This window comes from Grampus griseus (assembly GCF_964374135.1).
Source record: "Grampus griseus genome assembly, chromosome: 2".
NCBI lineage: Eukaryota > Metazoa > Chordata > Mammalia > Artiodactyla > Delphinidae > Grampus > Grampus griseus.
Window position 1 is genome coordinate 28,591,131 of NC_139018.1, and position 10,702 is coordinate 28,601,832.

The 10,702-nt window shown below is 41.4% G+C and overlaps 1 protein-coding gene across 2 annotated transcripts in view; it reads right to left on the bottom strand.

The window, feature by feature from the left end:
* The window catches only part of ZNF410 (zinc finger protein 410), a 40,540-nt gene extending 30,195 nt beyond the window's left edge, over positions 1-10,345 (bottom strand). Inside the window, exon 1 of one of the 2 annotated variants that reach the window (XM_082648780.1) lies at positions 10,172-10,345. The gene's annotated coding sequence lies outside the window, so the exon portion shown is untranslated. The remainder of the gene's footprint in view (positions 1-10,171) is intronic. The other variant, XM_082648779.1, reaches the window with a different exon arrangement.
* Positions 10,346-10,702: the final 357 nt, after the last annotated feature.

Here is a 10,702-nt window from a genome sequence, read left to right on the forward strand (position 1 = left end):
CTGTCATAAATCCCTGACTTTTCCTTTCACATACGTTTTTCTTATTCAAGCACTGTAACTGCTCAATGTAGTTTACCCATCCCTCTTTTCAGAGAGGAAGGAACCGAGGCTTAGTACAGCTACTTGCTCAAGTTATTAAGCTGCAGAGCCAGCATTCCCACCCACAGAGCAGGCTGGCATGAATAGTAATTACATCTCCCTAGGTCTGATCTTGAATCATCAGGATTCAAGAATTAAGAATTCCTTTTCCCCAATTCCAGCTCATTTCAAGAAGCCAAGAAATTACCAAATGTTTGCTTAGGTTAACCTTAGGGTTCCTCCAACTTAAAGATTCCAGGACTGTAAAATCTCTAAGAAACTAGACAACTATTTACTGTCCTTTATATTTGTTAGTTTTCTTAGAAACTGATGGCACTGGCTCCATTTCTGATATCCTTACCTAATGAAAATTTTAAAAAATTTAGTATATGAACATGTGTACCAAACAAGGGAAAAAATCAGATATACTATACTTTAGACATTTTTGCAAATCTGTAATAACAATTTAGAGAAGGGAGCTGCCACCTCTCTTACAGTTTAATAGATACCTCTAGATCACCATTTCTCATGCTCGTGGTTATCTGTGATGTTTCATTTTAGTCATTTCAATGATAATTTTTAAAAAATTAACACATGTATTTTCTGGAACAAATCAGTATCCATATTATAACTGAGTTCTACCACACAATTTTGGTGCCCAGTTTGTGGTTTGTATGTTTGCTGTATAAACAAAAGAGAGATGAGTAGGATGCAGCAGAATAGGCAGGATGACCTCAAAAGAATCTATATTGGAGCACTCAGTACCATATCGAGTGTATTAGGTGGATCTCATCTTTAACACAGCAACTTGCTATGTACGTTAGCTGGAAATGTGATGGCAAATATACAATTAAAATTTTCTATTCCCAATTCAAGTTACCCACTTAACAGATTTCAAAAACTACAATTCAAATATTTTTTTACATTAACAGCTTCATTGAGATGTAATTCACATACCATACGGGTCACTCACTTCAAAAGTACAACTAAATTTTTTTAGTATATTCACAGTTATGCGACCATAACCACAATCAATTTTACAACAATTTCTTCACCCCAAAACAGAAACCTATTAGTAATCACTCCCCATTTCCTCCCAAACCTTCCACTGACCAAGCCTAGGCAACCACTAATCTATTTTTTGTCTCTATGGATCTCCCTATTCTGGACATTTCATATAAATGGAATTATATATGTAATCTTTTGTGTTTGGCTGCTTTCACGTAGCATACTGTTTCCAATGTTCATCCTTGTTATAGCATGTACCAGTACTTAATTTCCTTTTATTGTCAAATAATATTCTATTGCATGGATATACATTTTATTTGTCCATTTATCAGTTGACGGTCATTTGGGTTGTTTTCACAATTTGGCTATCATGAATAATGCTGCTATAACATTCATGTACAAATTTTTTTTAATTAATTAATTTATTTATTTTTGGCTGTGTTGGGTCTTTGTTGCTGTGTGCGGGCTTCCTCTAGTTGCGGCGAGTGGGGGCTACTCTTTCGTTGTGGTGCGCAGGCTTCTCATTGCAGTGGCTTCTCTTGTTGCGGACCACGGGCTCTAGGCACGCGGGCTTCAGTAGTTGTGGCATGCAGGCTCAGGAGTTGTGGCTCACGGGCTTAGATGCTCCGCGGCATGTGGGATCTTCCCGGACCAGGGCTCGAACCCATGTCCCCTGCACTGGCAGGAGGATTCTTAACCACTGCGCCACCAGGGAAGCCCCATGTACAAATTTTTGTGTGGACATATGTTTTCACTCTTTAGGGTATACATCTAGGAGTGGAAATGATAGGTGATACAGTAACTGTGTTTAACCTCTTGAGGAATTACCAGGCTATTTTCCAAAGTGGCTGCACCATTTTACAATCTCACCAGTAGTGCATGAGGGATCCAATTTCTCCCTATCCTCTCCTTTTAAAATACACCTTTTTTTATTACAGCCATCCTAGTGAGTGTGAAGTGGTAACTCACTGTAGTTCTGAGTTGCATTACCTGATGGCTAATGATGTTGAGCACCTTTTCATGTGCTTATATGCCATTTGTACATCTTTTTTGGAGAAATGCTTATTCAGATCGTTGGCCCATTTTTAAATTGAGTTGTCTTTTTACTATTGAGTTGTAAGAATTCTTTATATATTCTAGATACGAGTCCCTTACCAGATATAAGATTTGCCCAAACTTTCTCCCTTTCTGTGTTATCTTTTTATTTGCAACACAAATCTTATCTTCTTCTGAATAAGCCAACTCTAACTCTACGAAGTTATCAAACAATACCTCACTGAAATTGGCATTCAAGGACTTCTGGCCAGTTTTGGTTGAATATGAGATCTGATTATCATGAACTGCTTCACAATGCCTTCACATCACAAATACTACCTTGTATGATATTCTCTACATTGCTATTACTAAAGTTAAAATATAGAAACAGATTATATATAATAGTGAATCCAAAGCTAAATCTTTCCACTATTCAGATCAACATTAAGTATTTCATTTCAGTAAAACAACATCTCTACAACATAATATGAATGTTAATTTGGATTTTCTTGGGTTTTGGTATGGTTTACGTCTATATACTTACTCATAAAGATATAAATCCATGGTAACAACGGACATAACACTGATAACCTAAACTGTATTATATACATGGTTCCTATGGCCATCAAAACATATTAGATTGCTTAAGAAAACAACCTTGCTTCAGCATATATTTTTAAAAATTCCACTGACCCTACCATTGCTAGTACTAAATTATTTGTAAATTTATTTTGATTTTATAGTTGATTAAAAGGTATAGGGGTTCAACACAGGAGGGATAAGGATTACCTAGCTTTTTTTTTTTTTTGCGGTACACGGGCCTCTCACTGTTGCGGCCTCTCCCGTTGGAGCACAGGCTCCAGACGCACAGGCCCAGCGGCCATGGCTCACAGGCCCAGCCGCTCCGCGGCATGTGGGATCCTCCCGGACCAGGGCACAAACCCGTGTCCCCTGCATCGGCAGGTGGACTCTCAACCACTGTGCCACCAGGGAAGCCCGATTACCTAGCTTTTAGTTTGAGTATATTTAAAGTATTTATGATAAAAATAATGTACCAGTATGGGGTTGGGGGGGAGTGTCCAATGCAATGTCTTTCCTTCAAATGCAATTTACATGACACTAGAGTGAAAGACACTGCTTTACTCAAAGAGAAGCTATTTTCAAGATAATTATGGGTCTCAGACGAAATTTCTTCCCAGGCTTTCTTATATTAATTAAGATAAGAGATTAGAGATGCGATACCAAGCAGTCGCCTACATCACCCAAAGTCCTTTAATTGGACAGTAATATTTGCTCATTTTTATTTTGTATCTTTACCCAGACAAAATTTGTATTCTTATTTCCTTCTAAATAGAAAAATTACTAATTTAGCTCCATAAAAAATAAAAGAGATAATGATATTTAACTATCAGCAACAAAGGCCAGGCACATCAAATCCTATTTTCCACAAATCATAACATAAATAAGGAATCTTGGCTCCGGATGAAGAGTTCATAACAAAACTAACTGATCTCAGAAACCGAAGGATTGGTCTAAGTATACTGTTCAGACCTTTTCTCCCTCTACCCTTGGCAACAACTAAATTTTACTATGTGCATGGTTCCCTATGGCCATGAAAGCATATTAGACTGCTTAAAGGAACAATCTTGGTCTAGCACATATTATATTTTTTAGAAATCCACTGACCCTACCACTGTTATTATTGAATATATTACCCCATAGTCAGCCTAAGGGTTAAAAAAAATGCACGCAACACAAACCTTTGCAATGAACCAAAGCAAAGAACACAAGAAGCCCTGAAAAGTTCTGGGAATAAGTAACAACAGCAAAGTTGATTTAGGACAACAGCAATCTCTATGGCCATCCTGAAAACAACTCTCTTTCTTGTTTTTAGCCAAATAAATCCTGGGAACTGAAGTTTGATAAACTGTATTCTTTTTATACAGTACACTCAACATCATCCAGCAAATTATGCATTAACACTAAGGAGCTGAACAAGTTTAATAAAGAAGTTGAGATGTTTAAAAAAAAAAAATCCAAGGTCTCTAAAGCAGGGATCTAAATTCTGCCTCTGACTCGTTGGTTGAGACCTGGGCAAGCTATTCATCTTCTTGGCCCTCGGAAACTTATCTGAAATACAGAAATGAAATAGGTCTACCCTAAGATTATTTATATATCAGGCAATAGAAATAATTACAAAATTCTTCAAAAACAAAGTTCTGCATAAGTGCTTAAGAAACAAGTAAATCTATCAAACGCTTAATATACTATAAAAGGTTAAGAAATCTGCTTTTTGTTACTGAGTCCAAATTTCCTATAGAGCAGTGGTTTTCAAACTTTTTTGACTGCAACCCACAGTAAGATACATTTTCCATCATAACCCAGAGAATGAAACACACACAGAGATACACACAAATAACATATTTTCATAAAACAATAAAATACTAACATATAATAATCTCATGCACTTTGAATTTATTTTTAAATGATAAGATCCACGAAAATGTTCTCACAGCTATTAACAGGTTATGTCCCACAGACAGAAAAACACTGTAAAGTATTTTCAAGTGTCTAAAATGCATATGTTTAACACAGAATCAGTCTTAAAATAGAAAGTCATAGATATAAACCTGCTATATGTATATATTACAAACAATCAGCAATTACCATTGATAAAAGTCTTGGTGAAATTGAGATTACTTAAACCTCAAACCTCCTTGAGGTCTGCAAAGGAAAATACTACACACTAGGCAAAGAAAGACAAAGTAGTTTTTCTAATTAACCAGTCTTTGGTCCCACACCCTAATGAAGAACTCTCATATACTAGACAGAATTAGTGGTAACACCATTTCCCTAGAGTAGGTATGGCCTAAAACCAATGAAGGCTACATGAAGAAATACTGGGAGGGAAAAACCAATCCAAAGTAAACTAAGCAAGCAACAGGGGAACAGAGCTGATACAGGTCTCTTGCCTTAGTCCTGACTACCATACAGAAGGGAGTGTATTCCAAACAGAAAGATGACCAGGGCTTTAATACTCTGCATCATGAAAGAAACAGAACAGCATTGTGTCAACCTCCAAAAAGCAATGTGATTCCACCCTAGAATACAAAGCCCAGAATACCAGTATTGCTCTTATCCTCTTGAGGGAGGTAGAAAATGCCTTGACCTTGACCCGGTTTTGGAAAGAAGGGGAAGACTGAGGGAGGCTTGAGAAAAAAGAGGGAAGAAACTGAGAAACACTGTGCTCCCCCAATTGGTCACTATTCATAAAGGTTAAAATAAAGCACATAATTTCAACCAAGAGGACTAGTCTCTCTTACCATGGGCCAATCTGCTTCTCAGCTCCCCCGAAACCTGTGGCTGACCACAGATACAGACAGGAACAAAACTCAGTTAATACTTAAAAAACGCAAACAAAATTCTACTAATGTTAGTGAATTCCAAAGACCAAAAATTAAAATTTAAAAAAGAGCAGTTTAAGTTTTGGCATAAAATGGTAGTGAAAGGAACAGAAAAACCAAGTAACTTTTTTTTTTTTTTTTTTTTTTTTTGCGGTATGCGGGCCTCTCACAGTTGTGGCCCCTCCCGTTGCGGAGCACAGTGCACAGGCTCAGCGGCCATGGCTCACGGGACCAGCCGCTCCGTGGCATGTGGGATCTTCCCGGACCGGGGCACGAACCCGTGTCCCCTGCATCGGCAGGCGTACTCTCAACCACTGCGCCACCAGGGAAGCCCCCCAAGTAACTTTTTAATATCATATCTAGTATATGATATAGCATGAGAGTTAATTAAATTCTAATGATAAAGTGGTAACGGGTACTGATAAAAGACATTTGGAATACAGAACTGTGAAGCCAGAATGAATCTCAGAAACCGTAGCATTCATCCTGCGCGCGCTTTCCCTCTTCTCTTCACAGGATCTTCTGGGGTGCTCCATTCCTATAGCCCTGATTTTTATTCCGGTCACCTCCCCATTTCTCTGCAATCCTTCAGAGACAAATTTAAGCCAATGATCTTCATGCTGCTAAATTTAATGGATACTTTGCTGCCCTAATCTTACTTGACCTTTGCAAGGGACAGCTATTATTTTTGACTGTTCCACATTCATTCCCCCGTTTGGGTGACAGGATCCACATTTTGTTGGGGGATCTATCCCTCCCCCACTGGATACATTCTGAGTGCAATTATAGATTAAGGTGTTCTTTTCTATCCTGACCAACTGCTGGATACCCAACCCATGATGAACAAATCAGATACTTTTCCTCAGAACGTGAATTCTAAAAGAAGTAACTAAGGTGAAAACTGCTGTAGCAGCCCATTCACTCCAGTACTGCAATTAGCAGCCTCCCCTTGGGGCTGCTCAGATTCCTGTCCTTTTCAAAGCCAGGGCCTTCAGCATTTCCTTTGATCCTGTCAGCTGCCCACATCCTTGTCATAAATTCCTCTTCTCCTCAAGTAAATTGGTCATTTGCAACCAGAGCCATAACTGATATTTTCCCTTAGAAGTACTGCCTCCTTCCTCAAACACTTTACTTACTCTCTTTTGCTTCTAAGATACTTCTTATTTTAATCCTACCTCATTGGCCATTCCTCCAGTTTCCTTCGATAACTCCTATATTCCTCCTCCACTCATCCTCTAAATATTAATGTTCTTCAGGATAGTTTGCAGGCCAGGCCCTCTTCTCTTGCTAGACTCTCTTCCTAGTGTGAACTCATGGCTTTAAATGATACGGTCTCCAAAATTTTTATCTATAGCCCAGATATCTCCTCTGAGCTGCAAACTTGTACATAGGAAGGATTGCTTACTTGACATCTCTACCTCATGTTTTGATATCTCAAATTTAACATGTTCAAAATGAATTCTCTCCCAAGCCTATTTCCCATCCTCCCCTGCCAGCCCCTCTGACCACAACCCTCCATTCAAGGGAGGATCACCATTCACCCCATTTAGAAGTCACTTTTATTACTTTATTTCCTTTGTTTCCAGTATCCAGTCCAGCTGCAAGTCTGGACTTGATTCTGTCTCCAAAAGAGATCGCAAATCCACCTACTTCTATCTCTACTGCCACTACTCTACTCCAGGCCACCATCAACCTTGCCTTAAAGTACTGTTACTGTCTCCTAACTGGTCTCCCTGCTTCTATACTTTGCCTCCCTCCATTCTCTTCACATCACTTAATATCATCTTAAAATGTGAATTTTCACATTTTTTTTTCATGTGGCTTCCCAATGCATCTAGAAAAAATCCAAACTCCTTATCCTGGCCTATAAGGACCTACGTGATCCATTCCTGCCTCCATTCAACCTCCAGCCAGATGACTCTCCCTTAGTTCCTTGAACATATTAAGCTCTTTCCTATGTTAGGGATTTGCACACATCATTTCCTCTACTTAGGAATGCTTTCTCTTCCATTGCTCTTTTTCATTCTTCAGGGCTCTACTTAACTATCAACTCATGCAGAAACGCTCTGCCTGATAACCTTATCCAAGGAAGGTTCCTCATACCCCCACTTTTATTTTCTATCTCTGCTGTCTCCATTACAGCACTTACCACAATTTCTAATTCTTTTGTTTTGATACAGTATTCACTTTTTGTCTGGCTACCCCCTAAATTGTAAGCTCCATAAACAAAGGCAAGAACTAGCCTGTCTTGTTCACTACTGTATCTCCCAGAACCCAGAACCCATCACCTAGTGCCTGGCAAAGTATTGTAGGTAATTCATAAGGAATTTAGGTCTCCAAGAGTCATTTCTGATACTGTGAAGCTCTGAGACTGTCTTTACTATGAGTTTAAAGGGCTTTTATACAAACTTCCTGTAAGCAGCTAGTAGGCACTGAACAAATATTTGTATAACGAATGAATGACTCCGTGAATCATACCCAAATTTTTGTCTCTATTTCTGACCTCTCTCTGTACTCCAAACTTTCATTTCTAACTGCTTGCTAAGTAACCCCATGTGGATATCTACCTCAATTTTAACAATGTCCAAAATCCAGACTGTCACCTTCCCCACCAAACCTGTTCTTCTTCCTGTATTATCCATTTCAGTTATTGCCCAGTTGTTCTCCCACTCAGCTACAAATTCTAGGTCTTGAACAATCTCTCTCATCCTCCATATTTAAATAATCCCAGTGGTTCTGATTCCTCCAAATTTACTCCTACCATAATGCCCTGTTTAGGTTTTTCATTATCTTTCAACTACACTATGAAAATAGGCTTCTAACTGGCCACCTTGCCCTTAAAATTCCCCTTTCCATTCCAACTTTTTTTTTTTTTTTTTTTTGCGGTACGCAGGCCTCTCACTGTTGTGGCCTCTCCCGTTGCGGAGCACAGGCTCCAGACGCGCAGGCTCAGCGGCCATGGCTCACGGGCCCAGCCGCTCCGCGGCATGGGGGATCTTCCCGGACCGGGGCACGAACCCGTGTCCCCTGCATTGGCAGGCGGACTCTCAACCACTGCGCCACCAAGGAAGCCCTCCATTCCATCTTTTATGCAGCCACTCATCTTTCCAAAACACAGAAATGCTTACGTCACTTCCCTTACCCAAAGTTCAGGGCTTCAGAATTAACAGTCAAATCCCTAAGCATGGCATTTTAAATATTCAACAATATGTCCTCAAATACTGTTCCAACTGCAGCATCCACTATATTCCTCAATGAACCCTTTTCTCCAGTACACACTGGACTGGCTACTAAATGAACACTCCAACCTATTTTAGTGCTCAAGGTCCCTTTCCCTTGTGATAGTTCTCCAGTAATAAGACCCTCCAGTAATAAAACCCTCCAATCCAGCTGTGATCTTTTGAAATCCTTTCCAGTCCTTAAAATCCAACTCATACGCCATCCTCCATGAAGACTCCTTTCCCTCCAGTCAGAACAAATCTGTCCTTCCCTTGGTGTTCTCACAACACAGTTTAACCTCTCTTTAGCAATTATTTCAGCCTGCCTTGGGAGTTAGTTGCATATTTTTCTCACTGGTTAAGGTTCATTGAATTTATCATCCTTCTCCCATCCTTCTCCCTTCTCCACCGATGCTTTGCACAAACTAAGCATTCAGGAAATATTTGCTGAATGAATAGGTAACCCCCTTCATTTACAGAGGGAAATAAAAGTCCAAAGCTAGACATTAACTTGCCAAAAATTAGACCTCTACTTAGATGTAAAACTTAAAAAACTAGAACCTAAATCTTTTGACTGCGAGTTTAGTTGACCTTGTCTCACACGAAGATAACACAAAGTGGAATTTCTCACTCCCTAAAAATAACAAAATGCCCCTGGCTTTATTTTAAAATGTTTCTTTTATTCTCTTTGCAAATACGCTGTGTTGGTCCTTGTGCCAAAGTGAGGAAGAAATACAAATTCTTAAGTTCCAAGTTAATGATATTTAACTTTCAAATGGTTCCTAAATGCATTTCAGAGCCTCATGAGCAAGTGAGATAAACTTTAATAAACTAACTGAATTCTTTTCTCTGAAGAAACTTCAACCTGCGAAATGCATAAGGCTGTAGACTCTCACAGCCCACACCCTCGCCTTGAAATGACACGCAAAGGAGAAACCAGTGGCCCAGACCCTCCGAGTCGGCAGCCTTCCTTCTTCTAGACCGAGAAAGTAAGCGGACGTACCAAAGAAGAGGGTAGGTCTGGGCTGAAATGTCCAGGGCAGAGTCGCCTTGACATCCTCGTTCCCCCATTACAACAGCCTAGTGAAGGGCCCCAAGGTCCACAGGCAGGCCTCGCGGAGGGTGCAGTCCAGGAGCCCCCGCCGCGGGGACTCGCTGACTCTTTCTCCAGGTTGGTCTTGTCCCCATGCCCCTGGCCCCGAAACCAAGCGAAGGAGCCGAAACATATGCCCCAAAAGCCCGCGAGAAGAGCCGAAGCCGTAGGGCTTCAGACCGGCCGCTCCAGATCCGGGTGGGGTGCCCCGGGGCGGTTTCCCTGTCCTCTCCGGGGGCAAACTCGGCCCAAGCCCCTGAGTAGCCAGCACTGGCTCCCTCCCTCTCGGGGACCACCTAGCCGAGCGGGTCGATCAGGCCCACCCCGGAGCTCACCTTTCCGTCCCGGGCAGCCGTCCGTCCGTCAGTTGGTCCCGAATTCTGTCCACACAGAGCGTCTTCCGGCTCCCGCCGGAAGCAGCTCGAGCGCGGGACAGGAAGTTTGGCCGCCCCCCACACACACACCCACTCGCTCGCCTCCGAGCCGGGCTGCGGCAGTCCCGCAGGAGGTTCCGCCCCGGGGGCCGCTGGCCTGCGCGGCCAGGAAGGCTTGTTTCGGAGAGGGAAGGCACTGCGGTCTCCTGCCTCCCACTCATTCCTTCTCGGCCTTTGTAGCTCCGTGGTCTGCGAAGCCCGAAAAACGGGGTCAGTCAATTCTAGGCGTGACGTCACTGCTTCCCTACTGCAGCGGATGGGGTAGTTATCTGTCAGCTGAGATCAGTACACGTTGCAATGGATGCAAGCGAGAAAGAAAAGATCACTACTTAAAACATTTATCAAAGTTCTTAGTGAAGAGGACCTCGAAGCTTCACTGCCCGAGAAGGGAACTTGCAGAATCTAGTTCTGCATTGCATACCAGGTGGGGTA